General features: G+C 49.9%; 1 protein-coding gene across 1 annotated transcript in view; it reads left to right on the forward strand.

The window, feature by feature from the left end:
* The window catches only part of LOC148136295 (uncharacterized), a 328,974-nt gene that overhangs the window by 196,788 nt on the left and 113,577 nt on the right, over positions 1-18,609 (forward strand). The window lies entirely within an intron of this gene.

An 18,609-nucleotide genomic window follows, 5' to 3' on the forward strand; every position in this document is an offset into this window, starting at 1 on the left:
TGGCATGATGATCTGTCAGCCCAGAATGGTGATCTCTCAGCCTGGTGTGGTAATCTGTCTGCCCAGCATGGGGATCTCTCAGACTGGCATGGCGATCTCTTGTCCTGGCGCGCCGATCTCTCGGCCTGACATGGGGATCTCTCGTCCTGGCGTGGCGTCACTCGGCCAGGCATAGCGATCTCTCGGTGTGGTGCTCTTTCAGGCTGGCGTGGAAATCTCTCAGTCCAGTGCGGTGATCTCTCAGCCTGGTGTGGTGATCTGTTAGCCCAGCCTGGGGATCTCTTAGCTCGGCACAGTGATCTCTCAGTCTGGCATAGCCATCTCCCAACCTGGTGTGGTGATCTCTCAGCCTGGGTGTGGTGATCTCTCAGCCTGGCGTGGTGATCTCTCAGCCTGGGTGTGGTGATCTCTCAGCCTGGCGTGGTGATCTCTCAGCCCAGCAAAGTGATCTCTCAGCCCGGTCTTGGTGATCTCTCAGACCAGCATAGTGATCACTTAGCCCGGCCTGAGTATCTCTTAGCCCAGCATGGTGTTATCTCATCCTGGCACACCTATCTCTCTGTGCTGTGCTGTGATGTGGTGATCTCTCAGCCCGGCCTGCAGATCTCTCGGCCTGGCATGACGATACTCAGCCAGTTGTGGTGATCTCTCAGCCCGGTGTGGTGATCTCTCAGCCCGGTGCGGTGATCTCTCGGCCCGGTGTGGTGAACTCTCAGCCCGGTGCAGGGATCTCTCAGCTCGGTGCGGGGATCTCTCGGCCCGGTGCGGGGATCTCTCAGCCCGGTGCGGGGATTTCTCGGCCCGGTGCGGTGATCTCTCAGCCCGGTGCGGTGATCTCTTGGCCCGGTGCGGTGATCTCTCAGCCCGGTGTGGGGATCTCTCAGCCCGGTGCGGTGATCTCTCAGCCCGGTGCGGTGATCTCTCGGCCCGGTGCGGTGATCTCTCGGCCCGGTGCGGTGATCTCTCGGCCCGGTGTGGTGATCTCTCGGCCCGGTGCGGTGATCTCACAGCCCGGTGTGGTGATCTCTCGGCCTGGTGCGGTGATCTCTCAGCCCGGTGTGGGGATCTCTCAGCCCGGTGCGGTGATCTCTCAGCCCGGTGCGGTGATCTCTCGGCCCGGTGTGGGGATCTCTCGGCCCGGTGTGGGGATCTCTCAGCCCGGTGCGGTGATCTCTCAGCCCGGTGCGGTGATCTCTCGGCCCGGTGCGGTGATCTCTCGGCCCGGTGTGGGGATCTCTCGGCCCGGTGCGGTGATCTCTCGGCCCGGTGTGGGGATCTCTCAGCCCGGTGCGGTGATCTCTCAGCCCGGTGCGGTGATCTCTCGGCCCGGTGTGGGGATCTCTCGGCCCGGTGTGGGGATCTCTCAGCCCGGTGCGGTGATCTCTCAGCCCGGTGCGGTGATCTCTCGGCCCGGTGCGGTGATCTCTCGGCCCGGTGTGGGGATCTCTCAGCCCGGTGCGGTGATCTCTCGGCCCGGTGTGGGGATCTCTCAGCCCGGTGTGGGGATCTCTCAGCCCGGTGCGGTGATCTCTCGGCCCGGTGTGGGGATCTCTCAGCCCAATGTGGGGATCTCTCGGCCCGGTGTGGGGATCTCTCGGCCCGGTGTGGGGATCTCTCAGCCCGGTGTGGGGATCTCTCAGCCCAGTGTGGGGATCTCTCGGCCCGGTGTGGGGATCTCTCAGCCCAGTGTGGGGATCTCTCGGCCCGGTGTGGGGATCTCTCAGCCCGGTGCGGTGATCTCTCGGCCCGGTGCGGTGATCTCTCAGCCCGGTGTGGGGATCTCTCAGCCCGGTGCGGTGATCTCTCGGCCCGGTGTGGGGATCTCTCAGCCCAGTGTGGGGATCTCTCAGCCCGGTGCGGTGATCTCTCGGCCCGGTGCGGTGATCTCTCGGCCCGGTGCGGTGATCTCTCAGCCCGGTGTGGGGATCTCTCAGCCCGGTGCGGTGATCTCTCGGCCCGGTGTGGGGATCTCTCAGCCCGGTGTGGGGATCTCTCAGCCCGGTGCGGTGATCTCTCGGCCCGGTGCGATGATCTCTCGGCCCGGTGCGGTGATCCTTCGGCCCGGTGTGGTGATCTCTCAGCCCGGTGCGGGGATCTCTCAGCCCGGTGCAGTGATCTCTCAGCCCGGTGCGGTGATCTCTCGGCCCGGTGCGGTGATCCTTCGGCCCGGTGCGGTGATCTCTCAGCCCGGTGCGGTGACCTCTCGGCCCGGTGTGGTGTTCTCTCGGCCCGGTGCGGGGATCTCTCAGCCCGGTGCGGGGATCTCTCAGCCCGGTGCAGTGATCTCTCAGCCCGGTGCGTTGATCTCTCGGCCCGGTGTGGTGATCTCTCAGCCCGGTGTGGTGATCCCTCAGCCCGGTGCGGTGATCTCTCAGCCCGGTGTGGTGATCTCTCAGCCCGGTGTGGGGATCTCTCAGCCCGGTGTGGTGATCTCTCAGCCCGGTGTGGTGATCTCTCAGCCCGGTGTGGTGATCTCTCAGCCCGGTGTGGTGATCTCTCGGCCCGGTGCGGTGATCTCTCGGCCCGGTGCGGTGATCTCTCAGCCCGGTGTGGGGATCTCTCGGCCCGGTGTGGGGATCTCTCGGCCCGGTGCGGTGATCTCTCAGCCCGGTGCGGTGATCTCTCGGCCCGGTGCGGTGATCTCTCAGCCCGGTGCGGTGATCTCTCAGCCCGGTGCGGTGCTCTCTCGGCCCGGTGCGGTGATCTCTCAGCCCGGTGCGGTGATCTCTCAGCCCGGTGCGGTGATCTCTCAGCCCGGTGCGGTGATCTCTCGGCCCGGTGCGGTGATCTCTCGGCCCGGTGCGGTGATCTCTCAGCCCGGTGTGGGGATCTCTCAGCCCGGTGTGGGGATCTCTCAGCCCGGTGCGGTGATCTCTCAGCCCGGTGCGGTGATCTCTCAGCCCGGTGCGGTGATCTCTCAGCCCGGTGCGGTGATCTCTCAGCCCGGTGCGGTGATCTCTCGGCCCGGTGCGGTGATCTCTCGGCCCGGTGCGGTGATCTCTCAGCCCGGTGTGGGGATCTCTCGGCCCGGTGCAGTGATCTCTCAGCCCGGTGCGGTGATCTCTCGGCCCGGTGTGGTGATCTCTCGGCCCGGTGTGGGGATCTCTCGGCCCGGTGCAGTGATCTCTCAGACCGGTGTGGGGATCTCTCGGCCCTGTGCGGTGATCTCTCGGCCCGGTGCGGTGATCTCTCAGCCCGGTGTGGTGATCTCTCAGCCCGGTGCAGTGATCTCTCGGCCCGGTGCGGTGATCTCTCAGCCCGGTGTGGGGATCTCTCAGCCCGGTGTGGGGATCTCTCAGCCCGGTGCGGTGATCTCTCAGCCCGGTGCGGTGATCTCTCGGCCCGGTGTGGGGATCTCTCGGCCCGGTCCAGTGATCTCTCAGCCCGGTGTGGGGATCTCTCGGCCCTGTGCGGTGATCTCTCGGCCCGGTGCGGTGATCTCTCAGCCCGGTGTGGTGATCTCTCAGCCCGGTGTGGGGATCTCTCAGCCCGGTGTGGTGATCTCTCAGCCCGGTGTGATGATCTCTCAGCCCGGTGCGGTGATCTCTCGGCCCGGTGTGGTGATCTCTCGGCCCGGTGCGGTGATCTCTCAGCCCGGTGTGGGGATCTCTCGGCCCGGTGTGGGGATCTCTCGGCCCGGTGCGGTGATCTCTCAGCCCGGTGCGGTGATCTCTCGGCCCGGTGCGGTGATCTCTCAGCCCGGTGCGGTGATCTCTCAGCCCGGTGCGGTGCTCTCTCGGCCCGGTGCGGTGATCTCTCAGCCCGGTGCGGTGATCTCTCAGCCCGGTGCGGTGATCTCTCAGCCCGGTGCGGTGATCTCTCGGCCCGGTGCGGTGATCTCTCGGCCCGGTGCGGTGATCTCTCAGCCCGGTGTGGGGATCTCTCAGCCCGGTGTGGGGATCTCTCAGCCCGGTGCGGTGATCTCTCAGCCCGGTGCGGTGATCTCTCGGCCCGGTGCGGTGATCTCTCGGCCCGGTGCGGTGATCTCTCAGCCCGGTGTGGTGATCTCTCAGCCCGGTGCGGTGATCTCTCGGCCCGGTGTGGTGATCTCTCAGCCCGGTGTGGTGATCTCTCAGCCCGGTGCGGTGATCTCTCAGCCCGGTGCGGTGATCTCTCAGCCCGGTGCGGTGATCTCTCGGCCCGGTGCGGTGATCTCTCGGCCCGGTGCGGTGATCTCTCAGCCCGGTGTGGGGATCTCTCGGCCCGGTGCAGTGATCTCTCAGCCCGGTGCGGTGATCTCTCGGCCCGGTGTGGTGATCTCTCGGCCCGGTGTGGGGATCTCTCGGCCCGGTGCAGTGATCTCTCAGACCGGTGTGGGGATCTCTCGGCCCTGTGCGGTGATCTCTCGGCCCGGTGCGGTGATCTCTCAGCCCGGTGTGGTGATCTCTCAGCCCGGTGCAGTGATCTCTCGGCCCGGTGCGGTGATCTCTCAGCCCGGTGTGGGGATCTCTCAGCCCGGTGTGGGGATCTCTCAGCCCGGTGCGGTGATCTCTCAGCCCGGTGCGGTGATCTCTCGGCCCGGTGTGGGGATCTCTCGGCCCGGTCCAGTGATCTCTCAGCCCGGTGTGGGGATCTCTCGGCCCTGTGCGGTGATCTCTCGGCCCGGTGCGGTGATCTCTCAGCCCGGTGTGGTGATCTCTCAGCCCGGTGTGGGGATCTCTCAGCCCGGTGTGGTGATCTCTCAGCCCGGTGTGATGATCTCTCAGCCCGGTGCGGTGATCTCTCGGCCCGGTGTGGTGATCTCTCAGCCCGGTGTGGTGATCTCTCAGCCCGGTGTGATGATCTCTCAGCCCGGTGTGGTGATCTCTCAGCCCGGTGCGGTGATCTCTCAGCCCGGTGCGGTGATCTCTCAGCCCGGTGTGGGGATCTCTCAGCCCGGTGCGGTGATCTCTCGGCCCGGTGCGGTGATCTCTCAGCCCGGTGCGGTGATCTCTCAGCCCGGTGCGGTGATCTCTCAGCCCGGTGTGGGGATCTCTCAGCCCGGTGTGGTGATCTCTCAGCCCGGTGCGGTGATCTCTCGGCCCGGTGATCTCTCAGCCCGGTGCGGTGATCTCTCGGCCCGGTGCGGTGATCTCTCAGCCCGGTGCGGTGATCTCTCGGCCCGGTGCGGTGATCTCTCGGCCCGGTGCGGTGATCTCTCGGCCCGGTGCGGTGATCTCTCGGCCAGCTGTGGCCTTAGTGTGGGTCTCTGATCTCACCGAGGCTAAGCACTTAAGAAAGATTGTAATGTTTGAACTTGCACTTTATTTATTTATTTATTTATTTTCCTTTTAAAACTTAGAGGGTCTGCAACATGTAGCTTTTAACCTCACTTCAGTTTTTAAAATTTTGTTTATGGGACTTGAGCATCACTGCCTGGCCAGCACTGACAGCCCAACCCTATTTGCCCCTTGAGAAGGTGGTGGTGAGCTGCCTTCCTGAATCGCTGCAGTCCACTTGCTGTGGGTTGACCCACAATGTCGGTAGGGAGGGAATTCCAGGATTCTGACCCAACGACTGTGAAGGAACAATGGTTTTTTTCCAAGTCAGGGTGGTGAGTGGCTTGGAGGGGAACTTGCTGGTGATGTTCCCAGGTACTTGCTGCCCTTGTCCTTCTGCCTAAAGATCTTTGGTGAATTGCCGTGGAGCATCTTGGAGATAGACACACTGCTGCTCCTGAGCACCGGTGGTGGAGGGATTGAATGTTTGTGGATGTGGTGCCAATCAAGCGGGTTGCTTGGTCCTGGATGGTGTCAAGCTTCTTGAGTGTTGTTGGAGCTGCTCCCATCCAGGCAAGTGGGAAGGATTCCATCACACTCCTGACATCATATATTTTATGCAGCACTATTATTACTGTAAAAATAAAAAAAGGTTAATTTTGAAGTTTGTTCTTTCTTTTCTTTCTACCTTCTTCGTAAGATTCTGTGCTGAGGTATTTGTCCCTAAGATGGTGCATTTTGTGATGACATTACACACTTCTCACTGTATTCCTGTACCTTTGTACTGAGTACATGTGACAATAAAGTCATAATCAAATACAGACAAAAGAAAGAAGAGTTGGAATAACTATTGGAAAACTTATCAGGATAATGGGTTATTTATCTCATAAACAGCAACTGCTCCAATAGCATAACATCCCATAAACACATCCTTGGCGCAGGCAAATTCAGTAAAATAGATTGTCTCACATGCAATTCTGGACAAGGATTGTAATAGAGTTGTTCAAGATTACATTTACTTTCAGTGTTCTGGAAACAGTACAATATTTATTTATCCCTTTAGATCTTTCCTATTCATGTCCCTGTCCAAACGTCTCCGAAATGTTGTAATTGTACCTGCCTGGACCACTTTCTCTGGCAGCCCATTCCATACACACACCCCCTCCGCATGAAAATGTCGCCCCTCAGGTCCCTTTTAAATCTTTCCCCTCTCACCTTAAACCTGTGCCATCTGGTTTTGGACTCCCCTGCCCTGGGGAAAAGACTTTGGCTATTCATCTTGTCTCTGGACCCTCATGATTTTATAAAGCTCTGTACAAGAAGCTGTGTAAAAGATGCTGCATAAGATATTGTTGCACTTTGCCAATGGTGATATATAAGCAGGGTAGAAGATGAAAGCCTGATTACCAGGAAACAGAGAATCAGAATAAAGGCTTCAGTTTCAGACTGGTAACTAATGGAATGTCACAGGGATCAATGCTGAGACCTCAACTATTTACAATCACATTAAACTACTGGGTTGAGCAAATGGGAAGGAAAAGGAACCTGGAGTATAATGTGGCTGTGGCATGAGGTTGTTTGATTGACAGGAATAACAGAGAGCAGGACATTATTTAAAAGGAGAGAATACAGAACTCTTAGGAGGAGGATCTGCCTGTTCTTGTACAGGAATCTAAAAGAGTAGTATACAGGTACATCAAAGAATTCGGTAGTCAGATGGAATATTGACCTTTAACGTTAGGGAGTAATGTATAAAAGGAGGGAGGTCTTACAACTGCACAGTCACTGTTCAGACCACACAGTGACTATTGCGTTCAGTTTTGGTTTCCTTTATTAAAAGGATATACTTGTATTGGAAACAGTTCAGAGAAGTTCCTGGGAGGAAGGGATCCTTGTTTCAGAAACCCAGTGACACTGGATTAGAAACGTTAACTCTCTTATCCCTCCACAGATGCTGCCAGACCTGCTGCGCTTCTCCAGTGATTTCTTTCTTGTGTTTTCCAACAAGTTTCTATATCGAATAGTAAATATCCCGGAGTGAGTTACAGACTGGAGTCTAATCAAGGGGTTCGGAGTAGTGATCTGACTGGAAAGACATTGGAATTCTGAAGATGTGATTGCGTAGACATTTTATTCTCATTAGTATCCAGGGGAGGGGTCTTTTTAAAAGTAAAACTCAATATTCAAACTTTCATGTGCACTAGTCTGGGAAAGCCACATCTGGGACTGTACTCTCCAAGGTGGGTCTGTATCTCAGTGACCTGAAGCTGTTTCCTAATTACTGCTCTTTCATAGCATCCCTGTTGCAGTGTTTTAAATGCAGGAAGAGCTCACTGAACAAAGAAGAACAAAGAACAATACAGCACAGGAACAGGCCCTTCAGCCCTCCAAGCCTGTGCTGACACATGTTACCCTTCCATACTAAAATTGTCTTCATTTCCAGGATCCGTATCCCTCTATTCCCTTCCTATTTGTGTATTTGTCCAGGTATTCCCTTGAATGCTGCTAATGTGTCTGCTTCTATCACCTCCTCTGGCAGGACATTCCAGGCACTCACCACCCTTTGTGTGAAAAACGGGCCTTGCACATCTCTTTTAAACTTCCCTCCTTGTGGTTTGAACCTGTGTCTTTCTTAATTGACCCCTCCACCCTGGGAAAAATTCTCATATTTCCACTTCACCCAATGCCATTCACAATCTTATAAACTTCTACTGGGCCAGCCTTCAATGTCCTGCATTCCAGTGAAAACAAATCCAGTCTATCTAACCTTTCTTCAAAATCCCATATACCAAGGCAACATCCTGGGAAACCTGTTCTGTATCCCCTCCAAAGCATCTATATCCTTCGAGTAGTGTGGTGATCAGAACTGGACACAATATTCCAAGTGCAGTCTAACTGAAGTTCTATAAAGCTGTAGCATAACTTTCCTGACATAGAAATCAGAGAATGCCTATAGTGTGGAAACAAGCATTTGGCCCAACATATCCACACCATTCCTGTGAAGAGTATCCCACCCTGACCCATTCCCCTCCCCTCCTCTAATACTCTATATTTCCCCTGACTAATGTGCCTAACCTACATTTCCCTGAACACCATGGGCAATTTAGCTTGGCCATGTCACCTAACCTGCACATCTTTGTACTATCCATATTTTCAATGCTCCTTCCAATGAAGGCAAACTTGCTACAAGCCTTTTTTACCCCCTTATCCACCAGCACTGCCACCTTCAGTGATCTGTGGACCTGCACACCCAGATCCCTCTGCATGTTAATGCTCCGAAGGGTTCTGCCATTCACTGTATAATTTCCAACTGTACTTGACCTTCCCAAATGCATCACCTCACATTTGTCTGGATTAAGCTCCATCTGCCATGTTTCTGTCCATGCCTCCAACTGATCTATATACTGTTGTATCCTCTGACAATTCTCCTCAATATCTACAACTCCATCAATCTTTGTATCATCCCATTCTTTTTACCATCTGCAAACTTTGACCAGTTACGTTTTCTTCCAAATTATTTATAAAGACCATGAATAGTAGACGTCCCAGCTCTGATCCCTGTGGGACACCACTAATCACAGCCCTCCATTCTGAAAAGCGTCCTCCACCACTCCCCTCTGTCTCCTATGATTGAGTTAGTTCTAAATAGGAAAATCCATCCGGCCAGTTCACCCCTGATACCATGTGACTTCACCTTTTGTACCAGTCTGCCATGAGGGGCCTTGTCAAAGGTTTTACTGAAGTCCATGGAGACAACATCGACTGGTTTTCCCTCATCAATCATCTTAATCATCTCCTCAAAAAATATGGTCAAGTTAGTAAGGCACGACCTCTCCCATGCTGTCTGTCACTAATAAATACATTTTCTTTGAAATGCATATAGATCTTGTCCGTGTGAATATTTTCCAATCATTTCCCTAACACTGACATAAGGCGCACAGCTCTGTAATTCCCAGGATTATCCCTGCTACCCTTCTTCAACAATGGGACAACATCAGCTATTCTCCAGGCCTCTGGGACCTCACCTGTGGCCAGAGAGAATACAAAGATGTCTGTCAATGCTGCAGCAATTTGTTCTCTTGTCTCCCTCAATATTCTGGGATCGATCCCATTAGGACCCAGGGACTTATTTACCTTAATACTTTTTAAGACTCACAGAATGTTTCTGTGTCCATGTTTAACCTGATGTCATGAGGCTTCATGGGGTCTGGCATCAATGCTGAGCACTTCCAGAGCACAGCCCTCTTGACTGTATCCCACGGAGCTGTTCCCTCTGCTGGCTCTGTCCTGCCAGCGGGACAGGACCTGCCCTGAGATGGTCATTGTGTTGTCAGGGACATTGTCTGTAAAGTGGGATTCTGTGAGTGTGACTATGTTCAATTGTTGCTGGATTAGTCTGTGAGGAATATACTGCAGGGCAGTTTTATGTTTTCTACAATAAAGAGTTAACATGTCTTGATTTCTTTCAATTTTAAAATCAAGCCGGACCAAACTATCTTTTTCAGTTGAAGACAATTTAACTATCTTTCACTTCAATAAGCCGAGTACACAACTCAATACAACAACTGCAGTAACCAGCTGAGTCACCTTCCCAACACACTGCCCGACCAAATACATTGAAAACGGCTTCGGAAAGGCCTGAATTCAAATATAGTGCTGCTGCATCTCACTGTCCCTCCAATAAAGAATGAGTCAATGATGGGATCTGAAATCTGTCCAGAGAGCTTCCAAACTGGATCCAGGCAGTTATTCAAATATCCCCTCACGACAGACAATTCAGAACTATCTCAGAGAGGGTGCAGAATATTCCCAAAGGGGAGAGGGACCAGCAGGATGTTGCTGTACACATTGGAACCCATGATACAGGATGGGAAAAGGACGAGGTCCTGAGGAGAGAAAATAGGAATTTAGGCAGGAACTTAAAAAGTAGATCCCGGAGGGTAGTTGTAGGAGGGGGATGAGGATGTGAGTCCTTTTAGGGTAGAGAGTACGGGAAAGAATATCAGGCTTATATGATTTAACCAAATCAGAAATTATAGATGTACTTAATAAAAGCAGAGGGCTTAGTGCACGGATTCCCCCAGCTGGGTTTTGAGATTTCACTCCCTGTTGCCAGTTCACTTCCTCATTCATTCCATTTCACGGAGGCGCTATTTGACAGTAACTTTCTTAAAGGGTTAAAAATCACACAACACCAGGTTATAGTCCAACAGGTTTAATTGGAAGCACTAGCTTTCGGAGCGACGCTCCTTCATCAGGTGATAGTGGAGGGCTCAATCCTAACACAGAATTTATAGCAAATATTTACAGTGTGATTTAACTGAAATTATACATTGAAAAATTGATTGTCTGTTAAGCCTTTCATCTGTTAGAATACAGTGATAGTTTCACTTCTTTTATGTGTAAATCAGAAAACCTTTTTTTTTTAAAAGTTACATTCTCGGGTTAGCTGTTAACAATGGTGATAGCTAGACAATATGTTGAAGGTGTTAGCCCCCTGTGTTCTCTGTCTATGACCTGATGTTTAGATTGATTCTAATCTAAAAAGTGAGATAACAGAGTTTTACATGGATTCATGCAGTTTTTGAGCAAAGTGCAATGTAACCCTGCAAGTACAAATTCACCCCACAAAATATATGTCGGCATGTGGGTCTTTGTCTGTGTGTCTGCCTGGGTTGGGGGTTGTGAGTGTATGTGTTTGTGTAGTGAGTGCAGAATGTCTTAAGTCTGTGAGGGGGTGCATGTGTGAGTTTGGGAGTGTGTGTGTCTATAAGGGTGTGTGTGGGTGTCTGTGTGCGCGTCTGTGTGTATGTGTGTCCATGTGTATGTGTGTATAGGTGTGCCTCTGTGTGTGTGTGTTTATAGTGCAATAGTGGTCACCTGTAATGTGACATGAACCCAAGGTCCCGGTTGAGGCCCTCCCGATGGGTACCGACCTTGGCTATCAGCCTCTGCTCGGCCACTTTTCTCTGCTGCCTGTCCCGAAGTCCACCTTGGAGGATGGTCACCCAAAGGTCCGAGGTTGAATGTCCTGCACCACTGAAGTGTTCCCCAACTGGGAGGGAACTCTCCAATCTGTTGATTGTTTTGTGGTGCTCATTCATCCGTTGTCGTAGCTTTTGCTCGGTTTCCCCAATGTACCATGCCTCAGGGCATCCTTGCCTGCAACGTATAAAATAGACAACGTTGGCTGAGTCACATGAGTACCTGCCACATACAAGGTGGGAGGTGTCCCCATGTGTAATGGTGGTATCTATGTCTACACTCTGACACGTCTTGCAGCGCCGACCCTGACAGGGTTGTGTGGAGTTGTCCTGAGAGCCAGGCAGCTTGCTACGAACAACGATCTGTTTGAGGTTTGGTGGTCGTTTAAACGCAAGTAGTGGAGGTGTGGGGAAGGTCTTGATGACGTGCTCATCCTCATTGATAATGTGTTGCGAAGAACATGGCGTAATGTTTCAGCTGCTGGGAAATACTGAACAACGAAGGGTACCCTGTCGGTTGCAGCCCGTGTCTGTCTCCTGAGGAGGTCATTACGGTTCCTTGCTGTGGCACGTCGGAACTGGCGGTTGATGAGTTTGGCATCGTACCCCGTTCTTGTGAGGGCATCCCTGAGTACTTCCAGGTGTCCGTCACGTTCCTCCTCATCTGAGCAGATCCAGTGTATGTATATAGCTAAGCTCGGTACCCAGAGGGAGGGCCTCAACCAGGACCTTGGGTTCATGTCACATTACAGGTGACCACCATTGCACTATACACACACACACACCCTCACAGACTTAAGACACTTTGCACTCACTACACACACACACATCCACTTTCTCACACTCATGCCCCCAACCCAGACAGACACACACAGACAAAGACCCACCTATATTTTGTGGGGTGAATTTGTACTTGCAGGGTTACATTGTACTTTGCTCAAAAACTGCATGAATTTATGTATAACTCTGTTATCTCACTTTTTAGATTAGAATCAATCTAAACATCAGGTCATAGACAGAGAACACAGGGGGCTAACACCTTCAACATATTGTCTAGTAATCACCATTGTTAATAGCTAACCCGAGAATGCAACTTTTTAAAAAAATGGTTTTGTGATTTACACATGAAAGAAGTGAAACTATCACTGTATTCTAACAGATGAAAGGCTTAACAGACAATCAATTTTTCAATGTATAATTTCAGTTACATCACACTGTAAATGTTTGCGATAAATTCTGTGTTAGGAATGAGCCCTCCACTATCCCCCGATGAAAGAGCGTCGTTCCGAAAGCTAGTGTGCTTCCAATTAAACCTGTTGGACTATAACCTGGTGTTGTGTGATTTTTAACTTTGTACCCCCCAGTCCAACACCGGCATCTCCAAATCATTTCTTAAAGGGGACAGAGACCCCATTCAATCTGTATCTAACAGGTCCGTGCTGATGGAGACAACTTGTTTGATGTCCTGCCAGCTGTTCAAGTCCCGGTAGATGGTTCTGAGAGGGATTAGTATTCTCATCTTTTCATAGTTTCGGGTGAGATAGTGCGCTGGGGAGTGGGGAGATCACAGTTTGATGAATGACTGAATGAAATGCGGAAGGAGTAAATACCGAGCGATTGTGAGTGGGTTGGCAAATAAAAGGCCTTAATATAAAAATAAAGAAACATACAGTACAATATCTCACACAACCATAGAATAAGATGTTTGAAGGTGATTGACTCTCTGCATCAGTAAAGACACGCCAGCTCGCCCACGGAGACATTGGGAATGACTAACTGATATGGGTGAGCAGGGCAGAACCTCAGCAGATCACAGGATATTCAGGGACAAAGGTTACAAGATAAACAAGTGACCACATCAGCGAACAGGCACCGTGTGTTTGAATCTGACCGGTAGATATCAAAATGCCGAGTTAATTGGATTATTAATTGGATGTAATTAATTTGCAGACCTGATGGAATTAACTTCCTCGTCAACTGATTTACAGACCTGATGTAATCATCACCCAGTTGGTTGACTTGTGGACTTGATATGATCAACTGCACAATAACTGTTAGTTTGTAGACTGACATAACTTTGATGTCAGAAAGTGTAAGATTGGTATTGTGCGGGTGTTTGACAGAGAGAGCTGGATTGTCCTGTGTGATGGTCTGGAGTTCCTCTCCTGGCTGTAATCGATTCCCGCTGGAATAAACTGCTGTTCCTGCTGAATTGCCCAGGCCTTCAGAGTCTGCTTGCCTCAGAGACAGCGGTCACTCCTACAGCAGTGATATCTGGATTACTCCCAGTGCCGTGTCCCAGTGGGAGTAGGAATAGGGGGCTAGAGGAATGTCTTCTGGGGTAGAAGAGACCTGTACCAGAAGGAAAGGTTGCACCTGAAGTGCAAGGGGACTAATATACTGGTGGGGAGAGTTGCTCGAGCTGCTTGGGTTGGGGGAAATGGGGATGGAATTGACACCAAGGGAGATAGTGAGGAAAGGGATCAGTCTGAGACTGGTATAGTTGGGAAAAGGGGCAAGTCAATTACACCAGGGCAGGCAGGAAAAAAGCAGACAGCGAGGTAAGAGTGATAAACTAAACTGTATTTATTTCAATGCAAGTGGTCTAACAGGTAAGGCAGATGAACTCAGGACATGGAACACAGGACAATCGAGCTCTCTCTGTCAAACACCCTGGGACATCATAGCAATTACAGAACCAAGGCTCAGGGATGGACAGGACTGCAAGCTTAATGCTCCAGGGCATAGATGCTCGAGGAAGGATTGAAAGGGGGGGGGGTGCAAGAGAGGAGAGAGAGGCATATTTTCGATTAGGGATAATATTACAGCTGTACTTTGGGGTGATATTCCTGTGAGTATATCCAGGGAAATTATTCGGTTGGAACCAAGAAATAAGAAAGGGAAAATCACCTTATTAGGATTGTACTATAGATTCCAAACAGTCGGGGGAAATTGAAAAGCAAATTTGTAAGGTGATCTCAATTATCTGTAAGAATAATAGGCTGGTAATGTTAGGGAATTTGAACTTTCCAAAGCATAGACTGAGACTGCAATAGTGTTAATGACTTGGTTGGAGAGGAATTTGTTAAGTGTATACAAGAAAATATTCTGATTCAGTATGTGGATGTACTTTCGAAAGGAACAAAACTTGATCTACTCTTTGGAAATAAGGCAGGGTAGGTGACTGAGGTGTCAGTGAGAGAGCACTTTGGGGCCAGGAACCATAATTCTATTCGTTTTAAAATAATGATTGGAAAGGTAGAACAGATCTAAAAGCTAAAGTTCTAAATTTATAGGAAGGTCAATTTGCATGATATTAGGAAAGAACTTTCAAAAGTTGACTGGGGACAAATGTTCGCAGGTAAAGGGACAGCTGGAAAATGGGAAGCTTTCAAAAATGAGACAACGAAAGTCCAGAGACAGTATGTTCCCATATGGGTGAAGGGCAAGGCTGGTAGCTTTAAGGAATGCTGAATGACAAGAGAAAATGAGGTTTTGCTCAAGAATAAGTCAGAAGTATATGTCAGATGTAGACAGAAGGGATCGACAGAATCTCTAGAAGAGTATAAAGGCAGTAGAAGTGTACATAAGAGGGAAATCAGGAAGACAAAAATGGGACATGAGATAGCGTTGGCAAGCAGGGTTATGGAGAATCCAAAGGGATTACATTAAGGAAAAAAAGGTAATTCAGAAGAGAATAGAGCCCTTTAAAGATCAGCAAGACCACCTGTGGAACTACAGGCGACATGGGCGATGCTAACCAAATGTTTTACAGAAGTATTTATTGTGAAGAAGAAGATGGAATCGAGAGAACTTGGGGAAATAAATAGTGACATCTTGATAAATGTCCACATTACAGAGGAGGTGGTGCAGGGCAGGTAGACAGGGTAATGACGAATGTGTTTGGTATTTAGATATAGACTTAAGCTTTATTGTCACATGTACTCAAGTACAGGAGAACAGTGAAATGTGTGACAATGTCATCAAGCACGGTGCCATCTCAGGTACGAAGGTACCTAAGTACAAGACGTAGGTGCATGGAGAAACACAAAAACTGAGAAGGAAAGCATGCCTGTACTTGTTTTATTGGTCAGTGCATTGAGTATAGGAGTTGGGACATCATGTTGTGGCTGTGAAGGACATTGGTTTGCTCACTATTGGAATGCTGCTTTCGAATCTGGTCTTCCTCCTATAGGAAGGATGTTGTGAAACATAAAATGGTTCAGAAAACATTTCTAAGGATGTTGCCAGGGTTGCAGGGTTTGAGCTATAGGGAGAGGCTGAATAGGCTGGGGCTATTTTCCCTGAAATGCCAGAAGCTGAGGGGTGCTCTTGTTGGGACTTATAAAATCAGGAGTGGCCAGGATAGAGTAAATAGACAGGTGATAGGAGTCCAAAACTAGAGGTCATAGGTTCCAGGTCAGAGGGGAAATATTTCAAAGGGACCAAAGTGCAGTTTTTTTCTTGCAGAGGGTGATGTGTGTATGGAATGAGCTGCCAGAGGAAGTGGTGAAAGCAGGCACAATTACAACATTTAAAAGGCACCTGGATGGGGAAATTAATAGGAAGGGTTTAGAGGGATTTGGGCCAAGTGCTGGTGAATGGGACTAGATTAATTTCGGATATTTGTTCAGCATGAATGGGTTGAACTGAAGGGTCTTTTTCCATGCTGTACATCTCTATGATTCGATAACAACTGGGAAGTGCATGGGGCAGACTGACTCAGTACTGGCACAGGGCTGACCTAAACATTTTTCAACATTTAGCCAAATGACCTGCCAATGACCATGCCTCAATGGTTTTCTCTATACTGATGACTTAGAGTCATAGACGTGTACAACACAGAAACAGACCCTTCCATTAAAGCCGTCCGCCCTGAACAGATCTGGTCCCATGTGTCAGTATTTGGCCCTTATCTCTCTAAACCCTTCTTATTCAAATATCCATCCAGATGCTTTCCAAGTGCTATAACTGGGGAAGTGTTCCCTGGAGGATGAATGCATCATATTCTGCCTTGGGACCCTGCAACCATATTAGATAAATGTGGATTTCAACAGTTTCCTCATTTACCCTCCCCCCACATTATCCCAGTCCCAAGCCTCCAACTCAGCACCGCCCTCCTGACCTGTCCATCATCTTTCCCATCTGTCTGCTCCACCCTACAGCCCCCTGACCTATCACCTTCTCCCTCACCTTCATCTACCTGTCGCTTTCCCAGCTACCTTCACCCCAGCACCACCCCCCAGCCCCCTCCCATCTATCTCTCCCGGCCTACAAGCCTCATTCCTGATGAAGGGCTTATGTCCGAAATGTTGATTCTCCTGCTCCTCAGATGCTGCCTGACCTGCCGTGCTTTTCCAGCACCCCACTCTCGGCACTGATCTCCAGCATCTGCAGTCCTCACTTTCTCCATGCTGTTAGGTAGTTTCATGCTATTGTGTACCACAGGAGAGTCATGGCTGGTCGAATCCCATAGAGACAAATGTAACCCATTGGGTCATTGTTTCTGGAAGATTTATTCTTCTCGAAGGACTCTGCAGGGTTAGTGGTTTGACCAGACCCTCCCACATACTAGTTTCTGCTGTCTCCATGATGTAGGTTAGAAGTGGATGGAAGGCGGACTGTTTGTTGACTTCACATCACACGTTCTGGAATAAAATGATGCTGTGATTTTGTAAAATGTCAGACTGTGAGGGAGTTGGGGAACAGATTGCTGGGCCTTTCGGTGAGATATTTGTATAATTAACAGCCAAGGCTGAGGTGCCAGAAGACTGGACAGTGGCTTCCATCGTGCTATTATTTAAGGAAGGTGGAAGGGAAAAGCTGGGGAACTATAGATCTGTGAGTCTGCTGTCAGTGGTGGGTAAGTTTTGAGAAAAAAAAAGTTAAAAAGGTAGATGAAGAGGGACAGGTTGTTTATACATGGAGCTTATGGAGAGGCCTGCATATGGATGGCTCTGGAGAGTTTGTTTTCTATGCGGACAGTGAAAACTGAATGGTGGATTATTGAGAAGGAATTGTTTTTTTCATTTGTTCAGTGAAGTGTTTGATTTCTTTTTAATGTTTTTACTTTTTTTTGCATGCTTCATTTTAAATCTCTGGGTAAGGAAAGGTATTTAATTTTATATATAAGGTGCTACTGAGAGCTTCTTCTTTTTCGGATTAATGTTACTGATAGCCTGCAAGAGACATTGAGGTGTGATGACATTGAGGTGTGATAATCACAGCACGATCATTCAGATCGATAACTGCCCGTCAGGAAGGGTATGAAGATGGTTTAGAAATCTCCTATGGATATTCCTCTCTCAAACAATATTCTGTTTTGGGTATCATTGAATGGGGAAAATAGGAATGGTTGTCAGATCTTGGGCACTAAGAATGAATTTTATGTTAAATAGGTTTGTCAAGATTTGAAAGATTAATATTTTTGGGAACTCACCTGTGAGGGGCACAGACAGTAGATTCTGCGGGAGTGAGTGTGAATTGAGGATAGTACGTTGCTTTTCTGGTGCCAGGGTGAAGGATGTCTCAAAATGTTTGAAACAGATTGTCCAAGGGGAGAGTGAGAAGCCGGAAGTTGTTGTACACATTGATAGGAATGACATTGTACAAGAAAGGGTTGAAGCATTACAGAGTGAGTGTAAGAGGTTAGGTAGAAGGTTAATAAACAGAATATGAAAAGCAGTAATCTCTAGTTTACTTCTGGTGCCAAGTTCTAATGAGTGAAGGAATAAGAGGACAGGGCAGATGAGGTGCTGTTGAAGAGGTGCTGTAATGTACAGGGATTCAGTTTCTTGGATCGTTAGGATCTCTTCTCAGACAGAAGAGATTTAAAAAGGATGGGGTTCGCCTGAACTATAAGGGGACCAATATGCTGGTGGGGAGATTTGCCAGTTCAATATTAGGAACTTGTAAACATTTAGAGAGGTGGGTGGGGGCTTCGTAAGTAACATTGAAAATGGAAAGAAAGATGGCAATGGTTCTGAATCAGAAAACACCAATATATTTAGAAAAGACAGACAAGAACAAGTCAGAACAGAGAAACTCTGAACACTTAAACTGCATTTATTTCAATGCAAGAGGCCTTATTGATAAGGCTGATGGACTCAGGGCATGTCAGGGAACTTGGGACTGGGATGTCATCGCTATTACAGAACTTGGCTGAGGAATGGAGAAGAGTCGACAAGTGTGGTGCTGGAAAAGTACTGCCGGTCAGGCAGCATCCAAGGAGCAGGAAAGTAGCTCTTCACTAGAAATGAGGGGATGGCCCAAGGGAGAGATAAATGGGAGGGATCTCGGGCTGGGGGCAAGGTAGCTGCAAATGTGATAGGTCGATGGAGGAGAGGGGTAATGGTGATAGGTCAGAAAGGAGGATGGAGCGGGATAGGTAGGAAGGAAGATGGACAGGTAGGACAGTTCAAGAGGGG

The sequence above is a fragment of the Chiloscyllium plagiosum genome, unplaced genomic scaffold (genome assembly GCF_037043375.1).
Source record: "Chiloscyllium plagiosum isolate Xiang-an unplaced genomic scaffold, Cpla_swu_hap1 HiC_scaffold_46, whole genome shotgun sequence".
In the NCBI taxonomy this organism is placed as follows: Eukaryota; Metazoa; Chordata; class Chondrichthyes; order Orectolobiformes; family Hemiscylliidae; genus Chiloscyllium; species Chiloscyllium plagiosum.